Source organism: Dermacentor andersoni, chromosome 1 (assembly GCF_023375885.2).
Source record: "Dermacentor andersoni chromosome 1, qqDerAnde1_hic_scaffold, whole genome shotgun sequence".
NCBI classification, from domain to species: Eukaryota; Metazoa; Arthropoda; class Arachnida; order Ixodida; family Ixodidae; genus Dermacentor; species Dermacentor andersoni.
In genome coordinates, this window is record NC_092814.1 from 379184864 (window position 1) to 379210400 (window position 25537).

The 25537-nt window shown below is 45.6% G+C and overlaps 1 long non-coding RNA gene across 1 annotated transcript; it reads right to left on the minus strand.

Annotated features, from left to right (window-relative positions):
* Nucleotides 1-16034: 16034 nt before the first annotated feature.
* Nucleotides 16035-19242, minus strand: LOC140215411 (uncharacterized). The gene is made up of 3 exons (XR_011892366.1): nt 18993-19242; nt 18286-18348; nt 16035-16256 (listed from the first exon to the last, which is right to left on the minus strand). It is a non-coding gene; the product is annotated as an uncharacterized lncRNA (long non-coding RNA).
* Between the last annotated feature and the right edge of the window lie 6295 nt (nt 19243-25537).

The window sequence follows — 25537 nt, forward strand, 5'->3', positions numbered from 1 at the left end:
AGCTGTCACGGTGGTGTGGCCATATTTGTTTCTCCCAATATTGCTTATCGAAGAAGACATGACCTATTCTTAACCATTACTGATTGCCAATCAGTTTGGATTGAATTCAGTAACTGCTTTCTTGCTCAGGACAACAAGGATTTCATATTTGGCTGCATTTACCGTTCTCCTTCACCATCAGTTAATGATTTCTGTACCAATCTTGATCATATCTTACATACTATATCACTAGAAAATAATGTTGTTATAATGAGTGATATAAATATTAATTTACTCGATGAAACATCACCCATATGTATTCACTATACTAGTTCGCTCCATAGCTACGGATATGATTGTTTAATTGACGTCCCCACACGTGAAGTTTCTAACGGCACAGGTACACTTATTGATCATGCTCTTTCTAACCTCCTTCATTCACCAGAGGCAAAAGTTTTGCACATCGACATCACTGATCCCCTGCACTTACGTTTCAACTGCAACGTACGACCTTGCCCACCTTCACATACTAAAGACGTTCTGGACAAAGTCGGCTTCATAACTGCTGTTGCTAATACAAATTGGCCTGAAATTAAATCACTAAACGACCCACAGAAAGAATTTTCCACATTTTTTTCACGTATTATGTCATACCTACGGCAGTTCACCTGCAAAAAGAAATGTAAAAAAACTGTAGCATTTTCTCACAATCCATGGATCTCGCAGCAGTTATTAACAGCATTGCGTAAACGGGATAACTTATATAGGAAAACCAAAAGGCAACCGTTTAACATGAACTTACGTGCCCGATATAAAAACTTTTGTAACACTCTTACCTGTAAACTAAAATCAGCTAAGCGATTGTATTTCAAGCAAAAAATTTTACAGGCGGCTAATAACAGTAAAAAAAAAAAATGGGAGATTGTCAACTCTTTCTTAAACAGGAACACATGACTAAACCAAGTATCCAGAATTTTAAAAGATGGAGTCGAGCTAAATTCCCCTGCAAATATGGCTGAGGCTTTTAGTAGTTTTTTCTTTCCTAACAATTTACCTTCCCCTACACAGACCATCAGCATGAGCCGTCTACCTCATTCATTTATTTTATTTCCTACAACGCGGGAAGAAATAACTGCAGTTATAAATAATCTAAAAGTGACAAGCGCTGGAATTGATGAGGTCCACCCTGCTAACATTAAATTAATTGTGCACTTAATTTCAGATATACTTTCATTTATTGGTAATTTATTTTTCAAGACTGGTTTATTTCCTTCTGAGCTTAAGCGTGGCAAAATCATCCCAGTTTTTAAGAAAGGCGACAGCTCATTATTAAATAATTACAGACCTATTTGCATTTTACCATTCTTTGGGAAAGTTATCGAGAGACTAATTGAAATACGGCTAACGAAATACCTTTCTAAATTTAATATTCTCTCTTCATGCCAGTTTGGTTTTCGCCACGGATATTCCACAGAGATGGCACTTATTCATCTTACTGATCAACTAAAAAAATTAATCGACGAAGGATTTTTCGCCGTCTCAGTTTTTATCGATCTAACGCAAGCCTTTGATAGTATAAATCATAATGTCCTTTTGTCGAAGCTCGAAGCTATTGGCATTTGTGGGCCTGCTCTCTCACTACTAAAAAGCTACTTATATAACAGAGTTCAAGTTGTTTCCATTTCCAACGCTTATTCTAGACAGCGAATTACTAACGTTGGTGTGCCCCAGGGACCTATCCTGGGGCCGCTTCTGTTCTTGGTTCATATTAATGATTTACCTAACTGTCTTTCTTCCACAAAATGCATTCTGTGCGCAGATGACACCACTATATTCACATTTCATAAATATATCTCATCTCTCGTTAATAAGTTAAATGCTGACTTAGAAAATATCCTAAGGTGGTGTAATGTTAACATGTTATCTATTAATGCAACTAAGACTAAACTTGTTGTATTCTCTTCTCATCAGCGAAACATACCATCCATTCCACCTATCACTTTCGGTTCTCACCGCCTTCCTCCAAGTTCATGTTCATCATTTCTTGGTATTCTACTTGATTGTAAGTTGAAATATCACAATCATATTGCTCACATGAAAAAGAAAATAGCTTATGGTATACGCATCTTAATTAAAACACGCCCTTACTTCTCACGTGCCACATTACTCTCACTTTACCACTCTTTTGTCCACTCTCAGATCACTTATGGCATAATATGTTGGGGTAACACCTATAATACTCATACTGCATCTCTCCAGACAGTTCAGAACCGAGCCATAAGAATAATTAGTTACAGCCCCCACTTTTTTAATGCCACTTCCCTACTACACCAGAATAACATACTTATCATATCTGGACTCACTAAATACAACCTAGGTATATTTTTCTACAGAATTGTGAACAATGAGCTACCATCGATCCCATTTTCGCCTTCTAACCTGATGATTCATAGTACTACCAGATGTGCGTTGAATAACAATTTTCTTTTACCAAGAATCCGTACTAACTATGGTAAACAGACTGTAGAATTCTCTTCCATATCAATATGGAACACCCTTCCTTTCACAATAAAAAACACATCTTAATCAGATTTTAAAAGAGAACTAAAAATGCATTTTTTTATTGACAGATTAACGACAAGGATTACTGTAGTCCGTCATTGTTCGCTTTTTTTCTCTTTGTTTTCCCTCTTTTTTTTTCTTTTGTTGTTGCAAATAAATTGCTGGTATTTTCTTCGCGCACAATTTCGCTACTACCATGAGATATGCTAAACCTTGTTATTTTTTGTAATCAATCCTGTATTTTGTTCTGTAACCGTTCTTTTCTTGTTGCTTGTATACTTCCTTATTATATGCTGTTGTTGCTTTTAGATGTTAACTACAATAACTATTCTTGTACAGGAGGTCCCGATACAGTCTTTGACTATGAGACCTCCTTCTGCATACTAAGTACTTGTAATTGTGACCCAACTTCTAATAATAAATTTTTGATTCTGAAATTTTTTTTATTTGATTCAGCGATTGAAACACGATACTCGGACAGTATGGCAGGTGGTGATCCTTGCGCCACCGGTGAGGGGGCCCGACTGCGTCACGATCACGGAGGAAGAATATGTTTCTTGCTCCGTGGTTACGATGCATCAAAATGACTCGTTTTCATGTGACACAAACGTGCACCTATTCAATGTCCCCAGCGCCCAGCGGTGGTGCAAAAGAGTGCCGGCTGCCAGGCTGTCTGAGTATCGCTGAGCACTGTACATGTTTGTATGTATGTATGTATGTATGTGTGTGTGTGTGTGTGTGTGTGTGTGTGTGTGTGTGTGTGTGTATGTATGTATGTATGTATGTATGTATGTATGTATGTATGTATGTATGTATGTATGTATGTATGTATGTATGTATGCGTGTGTGTACGTGTGTCTGTGTGCGTGTGTGTGAATAGGTATATAAACGCTGACAAAGGAAAACAGTTGTTGCCTTGTAAAGACAACTCACCTTATGAAAACGTTGGCTCCAACGTGATGCCTTCGTGTTCCAAGATTTGATTGGTATAACCAAGTTTCAGTTACTGTTTTCATTATTTACTGTTGGTTTTGCCTAGCCTCCTAGATAACTTGTGTGCCTGCGAGATGATTGGCGCACCAATGGGAGGCGGTCGTCGTTTGAACCATGGCGGTGCCGTGACACACTAGGGTAGTCTCGAGCACACTTTTACGTTTTTGGTGGTCGCTGCTGACAAAAAAAAAAAAGCACGCGCATCGATGAAAAGCAGCATACTTCTGCCTGCCGAATTATTAGCGAAGCTAGCGAAGCAATAAAAAGCAGCCGCTATTGGAACTTCTGTACCAGACGCTTTTTTGTCTCTATAAAAGCCGTTGTTCGGCTAGGCTTCATCATCATCGTCAACATCATTTTATTTTATGAAACCAATACAACAAAAGATGATTGGACCATTAGCGAGCTCGGCTAGTGAAAGGTCCAAATACACGATATTCACTAAAGAAATGACAGACATTCAAACTACATGTACAAAAATACGTGAGATACTACAATAGCGGTATTGCAAGTATGTAAAGCGCATACATATTCTTAAAAACAACAAAACATAGGTGTATGAATATACAAAACCAAAGACAAAGGTATTTAGTCCCACAGTTCTGGACAGACAAGAAAAATGTTTTTCAATAAGGCCGAAAAATTATGTTTGAGTTTGATGTCATCGGGAATCTCATTCCATATCTGAGCACCATTGTACTCTAATAGCCTTTGCCCGTAAGTGCTATGACAAGGCGGTAGGTTAAATCTATTATTAGCGGCGGCTCTTGTTTGTCTCAGCGGCGATCTAAACAGTGTGAGAGGAAATGGATCATTAGTTTTTATCACTTTGTTTATTATTTGAGCTATCTTTAGTTTCTTTGCAACTGATACCGATAATATTCACAGTTATTGAAAGAGTGGTCGACTAGGGTCAGTTGTCTTTGCGAAGGTTATGGTACGAACAGCACGTTTCTGGAAGCGTAAAATTGATTATAAATACGTTTTATAGGTACCGCCCCATGTCTCTAGGCAATAACATAAATGACTTTGGACAAACGCGAAGTATAATATGCGTAAAATCGGTGCACTAAAACATTCCCTCGCCCTTAATAAAATATGACAGCCATTAGCTAATTTAGAACAAACATTTTTAATTTGTTGCTTCCAATGCATGTACGATTCAAAGACTACACCCAAGTACTTGGTGTTAGGGACATTAAGCAAATACGTACCGTTTAAGGTTAAAAATAAATAATCACAGCTAATATTCTTTCTTCTTGAGTGAAATAAAGTATACTTTGTTTACTCGGTGTTATGTGTGAGCCGATTGTTTACGAACCATTGCGACATTTTACTAAGTTCCTCGTTAATTTTGCCCTCCAGATCCTCTAATGTATCTCCTGTAAGAAATAGCGCAGTGTCATCAGCGTATATAACAAGCTCAGAATAGTTCAGAAATAATTGGAAAATCATTGATGTATAGAGAAAAAAAGAGGGGCCCGAGTACAGAGCCCTGTGGCACGCCAAGTATGAATTTTTGAGGAGCGGAGATTTAGTCTCTTGTAACAAGCCTCTCGTGTAGTATAGTCTCTGGTGAGCGGAGGCAAGGAATACACGTTTTTACAGGTTGAGAACGGAGAGTCGACTGCCTTTCATCATCATCATCATCATCAGCCTGATTACGCCCACTGCAGGGCAAAGGCCTCTCCCATACTTCTCCAACTACCCCGGTCATGTACTAATTGTGGCCATGTTGACCCTCCAAACTTCCTAATCTCATCTGCCCACCTAACTTTCTGTCGCCCCCTGCTACGCTTTCCTTCCCTCGGAATCCAGTCCGTAACCCTTAATGACCATCGGTTATCTTCCCTCCTCATTACATGTCCTGCCCATGCCCATTTCTTTTTCTTGATTTCAACTAAGATGTCATTAACGCGCGTTTGTTCCCTCACCCAATCTGCTCTTTTCTTATCCCTTAACGTTACACCTATCATTTTTCTTTCCATAGCTCGTTGCGTCGTCCTCAATTTAAGTAGAACCCTTTTCGTAAGCCTCCAGGTTTCTGCCCCGTACGTGAGCACTGGTAAGACACAGCTGTTATACACTTTTCTCTTGAGGGATAATGGCAACCTGCTGTTCATGATCTGCGAATGCCTGCCAAACGCACCCCAGCCCATTCTTATTCTTCTGATTATTTCACTCTCATGATCTGGATCAGCAGTCACTACCTGTCCTAAGTAGATGTATTCTCTTACTACTTCCAGTGCCTCGCTACCTATCGTAAACTGCTGTTCCCTTCCGAGACTGTTAAACATTACTTTAGTTTTCTGCAGATTCATTTTTAGTCCCACCCTTCTGCTCTGCCTCTCCAGATCAGTGAGCATGCCTTGCAGTTGGTCCCCTGAGTTACTAAGCAAGGCAATATCATCAGCGAAGCGCAAGTTACTAAGGTATTCTCCATTTACTCTTATCCCCAATTCTTCCCAATCCAGGCCTCTGAATACCTCCTGTAAACACGCTGTGAATAGCATTGGAGAGATCGTATCTCCCTGCCTGACGCCTTTCTTTATTGGGATTTTGTTGCTTTCTTTTTTATGGAGGAGTACAGTGGCTGTGGAGCCGCTATAGATATCTTTCAGTATTTTTACATACGGCTCGTCTACACCCTGATTCCGCAATGCCTCCATGACTGCTGAGGTTTCGACTGAATCAAATGCTTTCTCGTAATCAATGAAAGCTACATATAATTTATTCAACATTAAAAGGAGATTTGCTGAGTGGAAGTCGGGCAGCCGCTTTGGTTCTTAGAAAGAGCAGGGGACTATGGGGGGGGGGGGGAGGGGGGGGACTTTCACAACGAGGCAAACTGGATTTCCAGAGCAAGAGGCAGTGACCCCCACGGTGGGGACAAACGAACTGACGGACGATCGCTAGAAGCCCCCCCCCCCCCCCCCCCCCCCCCCCCTGGAATGCAGGGGGCTTTGGTGTGAATGGCGGAAAGAATGAAAGCTTAATGTTCAAGATAGGCTGGTTTCACGCGGTCGCACGACACTGTCTCTTCTTTGCTGCGAACCTCAATCGTCAAGGTTTTATCTGAACGCGAAACCACACGAAATGTGGTTTTGGTGGCATCATTGTTGGCATCATTGACTTCATAGGAGGAAGTGAATGGTGGCTAGATTGAGTCGGTCGCAGGGAGATACGCGTGGTTGTGTCCATCGTCGGGAAACTACACACAGTCTGCATGCTGGCGATACGTAGGGGTGTAGGTCAAAGCTGGTCGAGCCAGAAATGTAGCTTACGTACGTGCTGCGCGGTTGCTGGCGGAGTCGTTTTGCTGTGTGGAGGCTAGAGCTTGGAAATCCAAAGAGCCAGCAGGCAGAGCGCCGATCCGCGACAGTGCGTCAGCTGCCTGATTTTAGGTACCAGAGATATGGCGGATGTCCGTAGAAAATTCGGAGATAAATGAATGTTGACGAAGCTCGCGTTCTGAGTACGTAGAACTGTGGTTCCTAAAAACACAAAGCTTAACGGCTTCTGGTTGGTGAGAATGTAAAAGATACAGCCTTCATGATAAAAACGGAAATGTTTGAGAGCGCGGTAGATGGCCAACATCGCCCTGGCGAAGGTTCTGTACCGAGTTTGTGTAGGTTTAAGGCACTTTGAGAGGAAGCCCAGTGGCCTACAATCTGTGTCATGGTGGTGCTGCAGTGCTGCACCCACTAGCATGGTCCACGCGTCTACCATAGGCCGAGTTTGCGCGTCGGGCAATGGATGGATCAGCCATACTGCAGTCGCCAACCGCGTTTCCGATTCCTGGAAGGCGTTTTCGTGCTTCCACGACCAGCGGAAGGTAGGAGTTTATTATTATTATTTTTTTTGGAGTAGCGACGCAGCAGGTCGGTGTGTGGCTAAATAACTTGCATACAGGTTGGTATGAAGTCTCTGTGAAAATGTATGAGCGCCAGAAACTCGTGCAACTTTCGGAAGGAGGTCGGAGAGGGGAAGTCCTCAATTGCCCGCACCCATGATTCCAGTGGTTTGATGCCTTGAGATGAAATACGATGACCGTAAAAATCCATGGCTTCATATCTGAAAATGCATTTGTTCGGCTTTAGGACTAGGCCGTGTTCATCCATTCAATCAAATAGAGGCCAAAGGTGCCCTTTGTGCTCTTCTGTGCGACTTGCAACGAGAATGTCGTCAAGGTAGAAGAAAATGAACGGGAGAGCACGCGCATAACCTCGTCCATAAACCTTTGAAAAGTTTGCACTGCTTTCTTCAAACCGTAATTGGCATACGCACCAACTCAAATAAGTCAAATAGAGTAGTGATTGATGTCTTCTGAGTGTCGCTGGGTTCGAAAGGAATTTGGTGGTACGCGCTCATCAAATTTACCTTCCTGTATATTTCGGTTCCCGTAAGACGTGCGCCGCTGGATGCATGGAAAGGGATATTGATCCGGAGTATTGACGGCATTCAAAGCTCGGTTATCACCACAAGGCCCCCAGTCGCCACTGTACTACTTTGGAACCATATGGAGAGGTGAAGACCAATTGCTGAAGGAAGGACGAAAACGCGGAGCTGAAGCATCGACTCGAACTCACGGCGGGCGACTTCGAACCTCCATCCAGCGAGCCTCCGTGGCCGGGCGGCGACAGGTGGGCCATGTAGTGCCGCACCAAGTGCCTGTCATCGAGGCGAAGGGAGCTGCCATACTACGTGCATATAATCAAGGCCATGGGAGCTCCCACTTCTCCGCGACGAATCAAGAATTCGATGCTAGTGACGTCAGCAGCTTCCCCGACTGGTTCCTGCTGACGAGGAGTCGTCCAAGGGGCCTTAAGGGAGAACCGGCCCATTGTCAAGAGATACAGTCGCTTCCGGCCGCGCAGTCAGTCTGTTGCACTCTTACAGCTACATGTACGCTATCATCGACTACCTGTAAATATTGTATAAAGATTTTCGTTTCTTCTTCGTCTACGGAAAGAGTCCGTCTTTCGTCCTACACCCCGAAGTCACAACAGTGGATGGCAAGCTGTCGTATTCGAAGCCAGATAACCCCCGCTACACCGCTCAACGGCAGCCACAAGACCGGCCGGCGTCAGCTACTTTGGAGGGGGTCTGTGCCCGACGTTTGCCTTTCGCATCGCCAGCCCTCTGTCGCACACGTAAATGCCAAGGACAATTGCTCAAGTATTCTGAAAGGGTTGTAGTGCTTTTGTCTTAGTTCGCTTCAGGCCTTGCATAGATTTCCGGCTTCAAAAGCAAAGCTAACTTAGAGGCAAAACCGGAGACGAGCCGCCAGATCGCGGTGGAGAAGCTCAGGATACAGGACCTTGATGTTTGCCAGGAGATGGGCATTTTGGTTGCCGCGGCAAGGCGAAAGAAAGCCATTCTCGACGTAATGAGGGAATAAGAGGTAACTGAGGAGGAAGTCGAAAAGGTTCGGGGAGACATTCTTGAGGAGAAGCGAGAAAAAAGCGCGACGACACAGAAGAAAAAAAAAACGCGAGAGGAGGCAGAGGAGCAGAAAAGGCCCGAGGAGGCAGAGGAGAGAAAAAGGCGCGAGGAGGCAGAGGAGAGGAAAAGGTTCGAGGAGGCAGAAGAGAAAAAAGGCGCGAGGAGGCGGAAGAGCAAGAAAAGCGCGAAGAGCGAGATAATGCTCTTAAAATGAGAGAACTGGAAATAGAGCAAATTCGAATCGGCTCGGCGCGTTCAAGTCCCCTTTCCGGTGGAGGCGATACGCCTAAACTTAGGATACTGGACCTGATGCTACCGTAGAGGATAGGCGGCGATATCGCACTTTTTCTTGTGAATGTCGAACGTACGTGTGAAAAGATAGGGCTGGACGAAAGCCTTTGGTCCCAAAAACTTCTTTCAACTGTCCCAGGACAGGCCGTAGAAGTCCTCGCACGCTTGTCTAAAGAAGACTACAAGAACTATAGAAAGGTAAAAGCCGCGCTTCTTTCCAAATACCGCCTCTCTGCCGAGGCATTTTGACAGCGGTATAGACAGGCAAAAAGGGGCAGCGAGTCACACACTGAGTTCGCGTACGAGTTAAAGTGTAACCTAAAAGAGTGGCGCAAAAGTGCAGAAGTGTATGACAACCACGACAAGGGTGCTTGAATGCATAGCACTGGAGCAGTTTTACCGAGTTCTTCAAGAAGTTACACTTTGGCTGCAGGACAGGCTCCCAGAGGTAGACTTAGAGAAGGCAGCGCTGCTCGCGGAGAAATATTACACGCGCAGAAACTTTCAAGAAAAATGGTATTGTTGAGAGCACAGAGGGGGTTGGAGCATTTGTTTTCATGGAGTTTGGTTTGGCGTTTTGGAGAGCATTGGGAGGGTGCTCACTTTCACCGAAGCGGTTGGCGTTGATTTTCGGTCACTCCGTGAGCTTTCTCAGATCCAAGCAAAGGAAAGACCAGCGGATGAAAAGGCGGCAAAGCCATTCGAGGGCGTCACTCAACCAGCACATCGCCTACGTCGAGCCGTGTCGAACAGCTCGACTTCTGGATGTATAATCTGGCGGCGGGGGTGCTGTAGTGCCGCACCACATTGCCTATCATCGAGACGACGGGAGTTCCTACTTCTCCGCGACGAATCAAGAATTCGACGAGGTGGACTTCCAGAAGCACCCAGCCATCTCCGCGGCGAATCAAGTATTCGACGCGAGTGATGTCAGCACCTGCCCCGACTGGTTCCTGCCGACGAGGAGTCACCAAAGGGGACTTAAGAGAGAACCAACCCATAGTGAAGAGAGAGAGAGTCGCTTCCAGCCACCCAGTCGGTCTGTTGCGCTCTTACAGCTACATGTACGCTATCATCCACTACCTCTAAATATTGTATAAAGTTTTTCGTTTCTTCTTCGTCTGTGCAAAGAGTCCGTATTTCGTCCTCCACCCCGAAGTCACAACAGCCGGTGGTGGTGATATCATGCGTCACCTTGTGTTTCACGGGCAGCGCATCGTTTCGGGGCTTCGTGAGGTGCAATGTACTCAGCAAGTATCTTGTCGTACGTTGAGACGAGCCGAAACGTACGGATGCCAGATGAGGTGAGGTTGGACTGCAGGCCAAGTACACTTATTGATGTAACGTTATCCTTTAGGCGCCGATAGTGAACACTCACGTCTACGTTGAAATGGCTGAGGAAGCCCGCTCCCAGTATGGCAGAGCTGACGTCGGCGATCACCAGCACCCATCTGTGCAAGCGCCTGAGTCCGATGTGAAGCGTTATTGATCGGATCCCATGCGACGCGATGGCAGTGTTGTTGACTGCGTACAGCATGGGTTTGCACTTGCCGCATCGGCGACCTGCGGCCGTTGAGGAAACGATAGATAGCTTGGCTCCGGTGACGACGAGGAAGCGGGTGCCGGTGATATGGTGGGCTACGAAGAATAGGCGGGCTTTCTCGAAGGCCTATGTCGCATGCCACCGTTAGCGATTGGCCGGTGCGTTTCCCGTCCACGAGCAGGGCTGAGTGACGCGACTTGCTTGTTCGTGAAAGCGATGGTGTTATCAGTACAACTGCCGCGGCGAGTCTCTATATGCCCTTGGAGACTCTGAAGCTGAATGGTTGCGCGGAACTTTGTCGTCAGTGTTGCCGCCAGTCGTCACCTTCGCCAGTGCACTGGTAAGGCGGTCGACTGTTACCTCCAGGCGTGACAGTCGGTCTCCTGGCTCTGAGACTCTCACAGGGGCAATAGGTAGCTGTGGCGAAGACGAGGAGTCGCGCATGCGATAAGCGAGTGCAGCTAGCCGGTCGAGACTCGTCTCGTCGGATCCAGCCAGTACCATGACGTGCGGACTGTAGGAGGCGTTGCGAAAACAGCTCGCCCAATGTTAGAAGCTAGCTCTCGTTTGCGGGATGCTCTCACTAACTAATGCAACCGGTGCAGCAGTTGTGACGGTCTTTGGTCGCCAAGTTTCTCGGAGAGGAGCTGTTGGAACCTACTCTGTTGCGATGGCACGGTGTAGGAGGGTAGCGCGGCGAAGACGTGCAGATACTTTGCTGTTTGTGAAGTGATGCGCCACAGTTGAAAACGGGCCTCTATTAGCATAAACCAAACTCGGGGACTCTTGGGCCAAAATCTGGGAAGCTGAAGCTCTACGGCGATGACGGAGAAGTAATCGTGGCCTCGTTTCTGTCAGCAGGGGTAGGAGCAGCGTCGTCCATGGCTAGTGTTCGAAAAAGAACGTAAATGTCCTGGGTCCCCACTTGTTGGGAGATCGCTTTAGCGGAGGCAAGGAATACACGTTTGGACAGGTTGCGAACGGAGAGTCGACTGGCTTTATTCAAAAGTAAAAGCAGGTTTGCCCAATGGCAGTGGTGGCACCCCAGTCGAGCAGCCGCTTTAGTTCCAAGGAAGAGCAGGGGGCAATGGGGGGGGGGGGGGGGACCCTCCCGGCGAGGCAAATTGGATTTCCGGAGCAAGGGGTTATGACCCCCATGGCGGGGCAACGAGGTGATGGACGGTCGCCACAGCCTCAAGCCTGCTCTGTCTTTTACGGCAATGGTACCTGAAAGAGACGCGTGTCAAAACATGGTCTCGCGATATGTACAAGACATTTACAGTGTATAAGACTCTCGGATCCTTATCAGTGTGAGCAATTCCGAAAAACGGTTAATCCCAGCAGGTGCTGTGCACCTAATGTAAATATATAAGCTGTGTACTATTCTATCACCATGCTGAATTCATGACCTACGTAAAGGAATCTATCGCGGTCGATAATGGCCAACATTCTTTTGCTTGAATCTGTATATAGCGAAACATTGTGGGACACACAGCCACACGCGAGTGCGGGCGGAGATAAAATATACCAAGGCTTTTGTTAAGCGGAGTCACTGGCTTCCAGCAAATACGACGGATGCTTTGAATACATCATGGTTTCAGAGCAAGTATGCGCATACGTACGTAGCGCAATTTCAATCCATTCTATCCGCAAAAAGAGTTTACATGCTCATTTCCGTGCAGCCGCGGATATGCGAAGCCGACCTTTCTTTTTCTGTTTGTAAAGCGAAGCAGGCATTAAGTGTCTCATGGATAAAAAAATGCGATGTCCGTCACTACCGAAAATTGGCTGTACGGCGATATAGCACCAAAATTTAATGGCACCTGAATTAATGGAAGTCGAACCCACCCATCCAACCCAGGATCGTTCGTGGGAGTCAAACCGTCGACCTTTGGTTGGAGTCGAACCCACGACAATTGGTATTAATTAGGGGGAAGTTAATTTAGACCATGTAAGCCATCAATTTCTTTACAATAAAGGCTGAAGGCGAGAGGAAGAAAAAGCACCTGGAGGATGCTGAAATGGGACAACGTGAAGGCGAGGAGGAACGAGAGGGCGCAGAAGTAAAAAAAAATCACCACCCAAGCACTCCGTACAGATGGTTAACCAGCGAAGCTGAAGCGTGCGGCCCCAGCGTTTATCACTGAGTTAATCACGACGGTTCAATAAACGACGGCTCGGTTGGCTGCCAGATCCTCGGTACGCAGTTGCTGCTTGCACTCGGTTGCCCGAGCGTGTTCTTGTGCCCGGGCTGCAGGATTGGCACGGCGAAGACGAGCTCGTTCCCGGTTCTGCTCGCGGCGTTGCTGATCGAAAGGAGCGCGTTCGACGCGTGGCCTACCCATTTCGGAGAAGAAGGGAAACTGCTACGCGCGCTCGGCTGCGACGGAGAGCAACGACGTCTCTACTGGCCAGTGATGCCAACTCAGGTCAACGTTTTATCCCTAAAATGAACCCCAAGAAATCCCTAGATTAAAGAAAAATCTCTAGATTTTCTTTGTTTAGTTGTTAATGTGGTAATTTCAGCTTTAACAAAGTCTCAGTGCAGTTCACTCTTTGTTACATTTGTTATACATTTTATCACAGATAAATAAATGTGTATTAGCCGTATCTGTAGCTTCTGTAGCTTTTTTCTTAATTTTTTGTAGAGTTATTATGCATAGAGGGTCGACAGATGGCACCACCAGATAGAGGGGGATAGTGTTTTTGTATATGCGGCGGGAGCATATACAGGAACACTAGAGGGGGAGTCAGCAACGACACTCTGCTGACTCCCTCTGTATCTGAAGTGAACTTCGAGCAGACGACTCCCGTTTCACCGCACCGCCTTTCGAGCTGCTCCTTCAGCAGGCTCATCTTCACGCGCAAAGTACCCATGCAGCCCTTTAAAAAAAGAATGGTCCCAAGTTGAAAGAGCTGGACATTGTCTGCTAAGCCCCGTCATCACATCAAGGTATATTTTATTCAGACAACGTTAACAGTCTTTTTATGATGCGCACAGAAAAACGAACATATGTTAACATGTTCGCATCGTACTCTTTCATCGTACATATCTTTGTTCATCCTCTTCAGATGAGAAGGAATGATCTTGAAGCTGCAACAGCAGCTGTCCATCAAGGTTCTTTTTGCGTGCAGCAAACCGCACAACGCGTCTGTCGACAATCTGTTTCTTTGCTTTGTTTTCAGCAGGTTGACTTGCGAAAATACGCGTTCGACAGCAGCGCTGGAGTGTGGTAGGCACAAAAGGATCTTCATAAAACTTGACAGCAGGGGGTACTCTTGTGATCCGTCTCCTTTTTTCATTTGAGACACTTTGTGCCAGAACTGGCTCGCAGTCAAGTCAACGTGGTCGCTCAGCTCCATGTTGCGAAGAAGTCGCCATTCCCTGTCCAGTTCGTTCACTTCATTTTCTTTCACGATCAGGGGAAAGGAGACCGCAAGCGACGCGATTGATGGTACTGTCTTTCCCAGGACAACTTTCGGGTCTATGAATCGAAGGTTTTTCATCTGCTCACTTTTTAGGGGGAACGTTGTACCGCAGGTAGATCTGGTGAGCTGCTTCAATAAAAACTCTAAACACCGCAGCCGAAAGTTGTGAACCTGATTATCGTTTAAGCCGTGCATGTTACCGGCTAGTGCGGCTGTTGGCTTTGCTCCGAGGTAAATTTCTTCCAATGGCAGGAACTTGGCTGGGTCTTTGTACCGCACGTATACAACGGCGTGGCCTCCAGGTAGTCTCGCTTGATGTAGCATTCCAGTATGCATTTCAGCATGGCCGAAACCTTTTCATGGAGCAAGTGAATTCTGGTTTCTTCCGACTGCATTTCCTTATTTAGGTTAGTGAAAAAAGGCAGGACGTACTCAAGAAACTCGAGGTAGAGTTTCGTTGACGGGTCAGTCAGTTTTTCCAGAATGGCTTCTGTATAGCAAGCAGGCGGTCGTCAGTGACTGCTTTTTTGAAAAACAATATCAGGGCAGGCACCTGCTCAAGCAAGCGCGTCACAACAACTTGGAGAGACAGCCACCTTGTTTGGCTTGGGTGCAAGAGCTTGTGCGGTTTCACCTCTGCCAGCTTCTGGAATTTTTGGAAGGCAGATGTCTGCTTCGGCTACAAAAAGTAATTGGAAACATCGCGTGCCAGATCTTCAACTCCTCTTGGAAGTGTTTTACACGCATCCCACGAAACACGCAAGCAGCTATTTGATGTCTAAAAGATGTCTTGAACGGCTAATTCAAAAGCCTAGTAGCTGTCTTGATCAAGACATTTTGTAGCCATGGACGTCTAGAAGTACTTCAGTAAGCCCTGCTAACGTTACGCTAAAAGTTGGCTAATGGACAGCTTGACGAGAACAACTGAAGACTTTTATTAGACATTCCCTCAAATTTTTGCAGGAGCTGTTACAGTAACACGACGTTTGCCCACAGTTACAATTTATTTTAAACGAGGCATGGACATCAGAAAACAAAAGTTTATATTGTCGGATAGAGTGATGCACAGGTAGTTTTTCCAGATGTGAACCATGGGAATAGTGTAGTACAACCTCATTGGTCAATTAGTGCTTTTTAATTAGACCAATCAATTGAATGCCACCTGTCAGAATTATTTTGCAAATAAAACAAGATCTGTATTGTATGATGATATCATTCCAATGTTCACCCATTAACCTAAACAAGAACATCTCTGCGTGAAGCATGTCATTATTGACAAAACTTCGCCCTGCTGGGTCTCCACAAAATTGAAATAGCTTCTAGCAAAGAAAAATTGTCAGTGATGCTGCAGTTCAGGCAAAAATTACATCCTGGTTTCAGCTACAGGGGGCACAATAGCATTACACCAGTATACGAAACAGAACACTGTGCTGCAATGAGTTAAGAAATAAAGGATAGTACACATCTGGAAAAATTCTCTGCAAACCACTCTAACTAGCAATATAAATATATATTTTCTGATGTCCATGCTTCATTTAAAAGTAAATTGTAACTTACTTTGTGGGTGCCTCTTGTAAGTAACGCCACATGCTTGCACAGCATCACGCAGAAATAATGGCCAGTTCTTCGGCATATCATCCATTAGTGAATTCCTTGTACGTTGCATGTTACCAGAACTGAAAGATAAATCATAATATGCTGTTATTTTTTTTCATGAACTGTACGATGAGCTTTTCATGCATAAAAGATGATTGCAAGCGAAAATGCAGCAAGACATCAACTTCACACCATGTCACATACTCATACTTTATTACCTAATAAATTAGAAAAGACGCAGAAAGTGTAATCAACAAGAGTGACAAATAGCAGCAAAGGTGATTATGGATAAATCTTGAAGATGATTTGCCGCCGCTGCCAGAGTAGGCCAGCCTTCATAGGAGAGCACTTGCTGCCCACAAAAGCTTGCTGTTACAGGCCACGCGTGACGGTTCTTGTAGACATAGGCAAGCAATACCTGCACAGAAGAGGAAAAAGAAGGCGAGGGAGGAAATGGGAATATTGAAATTGGCACTTCAATTAGTAATATGTGCTAAGTAAGAAGTTTGCTCACATTAAAAATAAATTTAAGCACTCCTTTCTCTTAAATTATGGGTATCTTAAGGTATGTATGCAATGATGTTAAAATGACTAGTACATTTCCTATCATAAGAAGCCAACAAACACTGACACCAAGGACAACATAGGGGACATTACTTGTGCTTAATAAATGAAATAAACGATAAATTAATGGAAATTAATGTGGATGAAAGAACACCTTGCAGCAGGTGGTAACCGAACCCACAACCTTCGCATTTCGCGTGCTATGCTCTACCAATTGAGCTACAGCGGCGTCGTTTTCCCATCCACTTTCTTGGGTATTTATGTGTTCTAGTAGAACCCTGGGAGTGTTAGCCAGCGCCACAACTTGGAGACCTTGTTCCTGCCATATAGTCATTAAGTTGCATAGCAGAGTCAGCCTTTAAATTATTTAATATTATATAGTGTTTTGTGGCTAAAAAGCCACTTACCAACCTGTCAAACAAGTCTGAGAAGCTTCCTGCAAAATATAATCAGCTTAAAACAGTAATTCACTCTGCAGGTAAATGATGTACTAACTTAATTAAAAAGTTAAATAGCATTTTATATTGTTAAACTAAAAGCAAGTTTGACATTTTGCACTGCCTAGCTGTTGCCTTCTTTTCAAACTTAAACATGACACAGTACAGAGTAAGCAGGTAGCATGTAAAGGAGGACTCGTGATAAAGTAGTGTTCCAAAGCAACACTCCTAGCTGGATCAATCACTTTTGTTGATATATTTTCATGCGACCCTAATTGGTTTAGGGTAATACCTCACACAAATGATGCAACACCTTGGATGATGCTTCACACAAAATTGAAAGTATCTCACGATGTGATCAAACGATAACATTGCCCACTGTCTTGGAAGTGTTAACATGCTGTTTGCGCAAGAAAGTGCAAAGTGATTCATATAGGTAGCAAACTCATCAGTGCATCTATAGCCTCAGGTAATTCTGAGAATCTATGTTGACTCGCAATTGAGAAGCCACTGCACACAAAAAGGTGTATTCAAGTAATGGTCCATGCTGAATAATTTCCCACCTAGTGAAAAGGCAAATGTGGCAGGCTAATGGGCTAGGGCAAATAGATTGCTAAACTCTGATAACACCTCCAACGATATTATTGAAATAGGTGATAAAAAACAGCACAGGTAAAATTGCAGTTATGACAAAATTTTAAAAGCACCTCTGCAAACTGCTGGAACCCTGAGCATCATGCCTGTTCTACACGCACATATGTTGCAGCGCAATCTACATCTCAGACGCAGGCGCCTCCACACATCACTTTGTGATCTCCTCACAATAAGGTTAAAAAACAGTCTGGCACAAGCTACCTGATGATTCATTTTGCAAGCGCCAGCCAAGTGCTGATGGTGGTAGAGCAAAATTGAAGTTTGTCCTTGTATGGAAGCCTCGGCCCATGTTTTATCAATTCTAGCGGCAAAGCGCACCTTTTACAGCACACATAAATCTTAAATTAGACTGCTTGCTGATGCTGTACGGTAAATTCCTGTAAAGAAACTAAATCACACAGAAAACATTTAGAATACCAAACTAATCAAATACTGGCTTGAATACATTTGTGCATTAGGGAAGCAAGGTGTAATGTACACTGTTGTAGCAAATTTTTACTCATGTATGGTATACTTGTATGACACAGCAGAGTTAATTTTTGAGTTCTTACATAGCAATGACTACCTACAGGTACATTTTGTAAGGCTTAGGGAAACTAATTGTTAGTAGAACTGTGTATGTACACTGGCACTGAGAAATTGGTTATAATAGCGGCAGCTTATAATGGACCAGTGCAAGAAAATGCCCGTTTGTGAGACACCAACTAGCTATTTTACCACGAAGCACTCCCTGGCCTTAACCCATATAAAAAGCACTGGGAGGACCAGAGAGGGTACAGTACATTGGCTTACACTGATCATGATGAGGTCCCGTCATCCAGCTAGCGCCAAGGTACAATAAGGATGTCCAGCCGTCTATAGAGTGAAAGAAACAAAATAAGATAGCATCAAGTCAGTTGAAAGGCAGATTTGCAATTACAACTAAGGTGACCCAGTCACAGTCATTCAATAATAAATGCCAAGTTGTCGTGTTTTCACTCCCAGATGAAGCACCTACTAGGTTAAAGGTTTTGCTGCTTATTTAGAACAAAACACAAGTGAAATTTGTACATCAGCAGACGATTTAATTTGGAATTGTATAGATGAAGTAAACATTGCAGTTATATTTTTGTTTTGCTATAAAGTGGGAACGCTACAAACTGCACAGTCACTGACACACACGCGTGCACACGCAAGAACAAAAGGACACAAAATAGGGCGAGTTCAGTCTGGTTCAGCATTACAGCCATTCTTTGAATGCACTCCTTTCGGTTGGTTCGTGCTACGTTAACCACAAAGACTAACAAGCAGGGCAAAATTCTGACTGGTGTTGCGGAAGTCTTGGAGCGCGGTAGTGCTGAACGGCTCTTTAGAACGGCTGAACACAAGCAGACTCTCGTATAAAAGTAATGACGAAAACTCGCAGGGCAGAAGAGCCCATATATCAAGAACTGTCGCGGGTAACACCTAAAAATATTCACATTGTTGACGAAAAACGAAGTGCTATGTATTTCACTTACCGGAAAAAGTGTTATCCGAACGTGCGACGTACAAAGACGCACCGAGACACGAAGGCGGCGAACGCAGATCCCGCCATTGTGGTAGTAAGCCGTCGGCGAAAACACGCAATACAGCCGATGTCACGAAGCACTGATGCAAAACACACGGCAAACAGCATCAGCACAGCTAAATGACTCCAATTAATATCCAGTATAAATGTACAGAACGGCTTAGAATGACGCACAACTGGAATAACGAACCCATGACCAGCCCACGACCGAGACATTGCGGGCGGCAATGGCCGTTTTTTCAAACTTCCTGTCTCCCAGTGTTTCCAGCACAGAATGAGATGTCCTACAAATTTGGACTGTGTCGCCGAAGTGATCGCAGCGCGGTGGCTCTGTGACACCGCTGTGCAACGCCGGCGTTTCGCTGCTGCGCGAGCATAGAATGGCTTCCAGACGTCGTGTGCGCGCCCCGTATGGAAAACAATAACACGCCCTTGATTGTTGAAGTTCTGTTGTGAAATTATTTAATATCAAAGCCAATTAACTTATGTTGCTTCCAAGGGGTTCGATTTGTCTGTGGCGTCTTTTATTCGCTAACGCCGACGGCCGACGGTAACCGCACTTTTAACACGTCGTTTGGCATTTTATGCACTTTTAGACAAAAAGATCTAGAAAAGTTCTTGAGTTAGACATTCTGAATGTGTTTACCAAAACAGACTCTAGTGGCACCAGTAGTGGGTTTTGCCGCAGATAGATTATGTACTAGCATATTCCAAGTGCTGAGGTTATGTTTAGAAGAAATTCTATTTTCAGTCTTATCATAGACCAAGACGTCTATAGCCGTTTGTAGCCGTTTCAAGAAGTTTTTAAGAGGTTCTGTGTTTCGTGGGATACGAGGCGCACAGATGGAACGAATGGCAAACGCACTTCATAATGAAGAGGCCTGGAATTTCTGCTTGTAGCAGCGACGCGACGGAATGATGTGCACCCATCATTACGTTCGCTCCGTCGGCCGCAAAACCAATCAAATTTTTGTCGTACGGAATTTCCGCAGCACTGAACACCGCCTTTAAGCTAGTGTAGAGAGAGCTGGCAGTCGCATCACTGACTGGTACTAAGTCCAAAACCCATCCTATATGCCGCCGTCGGCGTTCATTACTCGGGCGACAAGTGACAGATGCTTCACCGTAGCCTTGTCAGTGGATTCGTCCACCAGAATGGAGAACTTCTGTGTGCGCAAAAGCTCACAGAGCTCTTCGCGACTCTCCTCTCCAAGCACATTCTTTATGATTGCAGCGCACTTTGTCCGGCGGCAACTTAAGTTCTTTGCAATCTGCGAGTCGTCACACCACGCCTTGACAACATCAACTAAATGCCCCATGGCATTAAAAGGTAGATTGTGTTCCGTGACAAACGCGGCAAGTCTGATTTCAGCCTCCTTGACCGATTTGTCTACTTGAGTTTGCCCACTTATTGAAGGCATGGATGTAAGCGCGCGGGTCGATTGCAAGCTTGCAGCGCTTTTCTTGTGCTTGGAGCTTGCAAGGTGGCGGTCGATTTCTGATTTTCCACTTTACAATCGGATCTGCATGCTTTGCAGGAAAAGTACAAGGGCCCTTTTTTACTGGCTGACAACCACCCTCTGTACTTCGGATCCGCTTCCCATTTGGTCAAATATTTTTGGTCGTACGCTTTCGCTTTCTTTTTGCTTGGCTCACCATCATCAAAGTCTCCTGGTCCAGAAGTTGCCATCTGACATGCAGCACGTTTGAACGGTGAAGGTACGCGGTAAGCGTAAACGTAGCGCATTGATGCTGACACTACAAGTCAAAATTCAACTTTTTCTTTCGTAGAGCAGCAGTCACTCGTAGCGCCGGATATCACACGCACGATTAAACAGTTTGAAAGTCATATGGTTTCGTTTTACTTCACTGTGCAGCAGCCGATTATTTCGCGTTGCAGAACTGCTGTCGCCATCTATCGGCTTGGCAGAACACCAAAAATAGATGAGCAGTAACTAGCATTGTTCATAGTATATTCTGTTTGGAAGGCAATATAATCAGATACGCCTGCCTTGAGGCCGCTTAAAGTAACAATTATACGGCCTCTTAAAATCCCTAGATTTCACAAAAAGACGCTAGATCCCTAAAGCAAAGAAAACATCTCTAGATCTAGGGATAAATCCCTAGGGTTGGCATCACTGCTACTGGCGCAGCTAAACTGGTTAATTGCACGCACTTCTCGTTCTCTCTTTTTTTCGCGCATGCGCATGTGCCGGAGAAGTTTTCGGCGTGCAGGGGTGCTATGCAGGATGCGCCGAGTTTCTCGTTCACCCGAGTTTTACCCGAGTTTGCTTGACGGCAGTCAGTGAACGGAGATAGCGTGAAACGCGCAAAGGCTGCAGGCAAAAAAATATGTAGACAAAAAGCCGCGTATGACAACATGAGCGCACTCTGCGCGGCACGCTGTTTCCACGTTTCAAGCGCAGACGGCTGCACAACGAAACGCGCCAGCGCCGCGTATTGTTATCAACGGATTATCGCAACTTAGGAATACCGTGACTGTCCCGCTGTCTGTCTGCAGACTTGCCGTGAGCCGCTTGCCACGCCTTTCCCGGGCGCGTCAAGGGCGTGCCTCCTCTTTCGGCAACTATCTTTATATCCTCGATCGAATGCGAACAGGGTACATGCCGCGCATCCTTGCACCTACGCTTTCGCTCAAACGAATACGTTAAAATACAACAAATAAAATAACGAACATTTTTATTTCTTTAAGTGTCTGTTTTTCGTTTTGAATGCTAGAAATTTCGGATGACAAACGGAGATCGAGCAAATTATTAAATTTTGCACTTCTTGCCGCGAGTGGCGACAGTGAGGCGAAAGCTTAGAAGCGGATACATTGAAGCGGGTCGCACGCACGAGGCAGTTCATGCGGTGAGAAGTCGCCTAGGGGCGCTACAGTGCTATTCTTAATAAAGTCAGTCATTCAATAAGGTCAGTCACTCTTTCTCTATTAGGGGAATAGAAACGCAGCGCCGCGGTACGACTGTTCATCGCAGGCGCTTTAAGGGTTCCGCTTTAGCAACTAAAAACTATGCACTAGTCACTGATACGGGAGGAACGGCTGTCGGTGCAAAATGGCAGTCCATCGGCTCCGTAGTGACGCAGTTCAGGGAAAGTGTACTGTTTATCTTTGTGCGCGAAGCCTCTGCGATGCATTGCGAAGAATTGCGTGCTTCCCAGCGACACAATTCATCGCTTATCATCGCTTGCCCAGTGAAAGTGCCTCTGAGCGCATGTACGCAGTATTTGAGTGTTTTGTGCACTCCAAGGTGTTTGCGGATTACCTCTGCTGGAGCCAGCAGCGATCACAGATGGATATCGTAACGACACCGCAGCAATCGCATTTTGGCAGGTGAGGGCTCTTGTGTGCAGTTATGAAATGAGTCTTCGAGCGGAGGAATGTGTTGGACCTGTCGAGTGCGCAGTGCTTGTGATGAAGAAATGCCATTGCACTGGGTCTAGAAAAGCGAGCGATTCTCGGACGCCGATCGTGTTTACGACGCTGTGGCTCCGATACATCACCGATGACAGAGCAGCCATCTCAAACGACTGCTGCGATACGCACTCCTCAGCATCGTCGTCACCCTCGGCGCATCGACGCCTTGCAAGCAGCTACAGTGACGTGCCGATAATTATTTACTGTGCGCTACGTCGCCACAATGCAGGCAATGAAACCGTTCTGTGTAGCCATCTCAGCCCGAGAAGCCAGCGACAGTCAACGCTTTGTTTTTGATAGTAGTGCGCAGTATACATCACCGATGACAGTGTGTTGTGCGTTTTATGTCGGTGGTGAATATTGTTGATGCTTCTCGGCTCGGCACCGCGTCGCTGTTGCCGAAAGATAAGTTGGGCGTGGCCCAACCGTGGTGGGTGCGCGCACACCAGTTACATGCCTCGCGCGGGGCGTGACCTCTGGCTTTGATTGACAGGCGAACTCGTACTAAACTCGTACATCGCGAAACCCCCTCCGAGTTCAACTCGGGAACATGGCGGCGGCAGCAGCAGCCTGTGTTATTGCAGCCAGCGGCAGCAAGCGTCAGTATGACCGTCTGGACCCGTTCGCGTACATGACCGCCGTGGAGTTTCAGCGTCATTTTGGCCTGTCGAAGACATCAGTGCGCTGGCTGTGTGACGAGCTAGGCGAAGACTCTCGTTTGTGGAGACAGCGTGGCGGGCTTCATTCGCTCACCGTTGAAGAGCAAGTCCTCTGCGCCCTCCGTTTCTACGGGACTGGGAGTTTTCAGGGAAGCGTCGGCGCCGAGCGTTACATTGAATGTCATCAAACTACTGTGAGCCGCAGTGTCAGAGATGTCTGATGCGCTTATTGATGCGGCAGTGCGGAAGCGGTGGCTGGCTTTCCCGAAGACTGCGGCTGAGCGGGCATTTATAAAAAGCGCTTCTTACTTCGCGGAAACATTACGAACGTAGTCGGGTGTGTCGACGCAACGTACGTAGGAATTAAGGTGCCTTCAGTGTCAGCGTTACTGTGATTAGCATTGAAACAATGTCTAGACGCACCATATTGCCAAATTTGTCACTTCTCTGTAGCCGACTTAAATTTTGTGTTTCCGACGTCACACATGCGGCAGCCTATGATACTGACTTTTTCACTGGTTGCTGACTTTTTACCGATAGTTCTACTTGTCTTTCAGGGTGCCTTCCAAATGGCTCACTTTTGGGGGGAAAGAGGTTAATGAAGTATAAATAGATAAATGGATATCACAAATTGTGTGAAGTACCCTGTGAATGCTAATCTCATAAAGAACTTGTTTTTTTTTATGAGATTACTTAGTACTTAGTACAACTTACTTAGTATGCATAATGCTGAATTTTGGTCATGCGTCATTTATCGGCCACACTATGAAACAGCAAGGCATTACACAATTTGTTGCAGTGCGAGATGCGGATGTCGCACCAAGCCGGTTGTGCCTATGCATTTATGGCAAAATGAAAATGCATTGAGAATCTTAGTGTGCTGGCTTGCATGAAGAAAATACTTCAGAGTGTTTGCTGTTTTCACTGTTGGTGCATGTGCCAGTGGTTCAGTGTATTTCTTTTGGGGGGGGGGGCAGCATTATTCTGTATGGACAAATCGTATATTTTCGTCTCATAATAGGGCTCTAATTCTTCAGCAGTAGAACATTGCAGATCCAATGCTCTGCAGAACTCAGTGTGCGTGAACATGTCGTGAACCACCAAGGCAAAATTACAGATCGGGAGAAATGTGGTGCAGATGCCAATGAAAAGTGGGTCTTTAACCCGCCATGATAAAAATAAAGATTGCAGAGCGAATAGACCTTTTGTACAGCTTTAGAGCAATGATTACACAAACTGTGACATGCTCAAACGTGTAAAAGCTTGCCGCAGTGCCAAAGTAGGATGAGCGATATGCAGCATATTTTGGCATTGAACATGTCTTGTAAATGCTATTTTTATTGTAAGCCTCAAGCCTCGCTGTCACGCCTTTCCCTCCGGCACTCCCTTTACTGAAACACAGCACTGTCTTTCTATTGGTTTCATGATGATGATGGTAACGGCAGCAGTAAGGCTGGTTAATGCTTGCCCCTTTGATTCCTGCGAGTTTAGTGGTACAGAATATGCACGTGCATACACCTGTGCAGCAAAATTTTATGCTTGCAGTGATTTGTTGGAGAGCTAATTCGTGTTGGGACATTTCAAAGATGTGCGCCATTGTGGCTTAATAACTAGATCATTGGTGAGGTTGAAGACTCGTTGTATCGGTATAGAAGCTTGAAGCTGAATTGCACCACAATTCGACAGGACACAAAGAAGAGAAATACACACAGCAGAATGCTCTGCTGTGTGTGTTACTCTTCTTTGTGTGCCGTCGAATTGTTGCGCAGTCCAACTTCAAGTAGAGCATTGGGCCTCTTTTGTGCAGGACTGAGGAAGAGAAATACACACAGCAGAACGCACTGCTGTGTGTGTTACTCTTCTTTGTGTGCCGTCGAATTGTTGTGCGATCCAACTTCCAATAGAGCATTGGGCCTCTTTGGTGCAGGACCGAGGAAGTGTGAGCTATTCGACACCATGCCAGTGCCTTGCCGCACAATTATGGAAGTCTGAAGGTACGGACACACTGGCGTCAAAACGCGCGCGGCACGCCGCCGGCGGCGCGCCGCGTGCCGCGAAACCTGCCGCGGAACCGGTTTGGTCTGCCGCGCAGAGGATGGGTCGAGGAGCCATTTTCGGCGGCTTGCCGCGTGCCGCGAACCAATGAGAGACGTCCGGGCTTTCTCCTAAGCGCCACCTCTTGGCTACTGCTGAAGTTAACTTCCAGCGGCGGCGGCGGAACCACGATCGACGACCGAGCGCTCCGAGCCAGCCGCGACTGCTTTATGTGCATCCACGTGCTCGTGTGCATCCACGGTGAAAAATGAATTTGAACCGGCAGAACATGATGGAGCAATTTCTAGAGACTGTTCGCTTGTTCCCCTTTCTATATGATAAAACCCATCCGGATTATAAAGATAA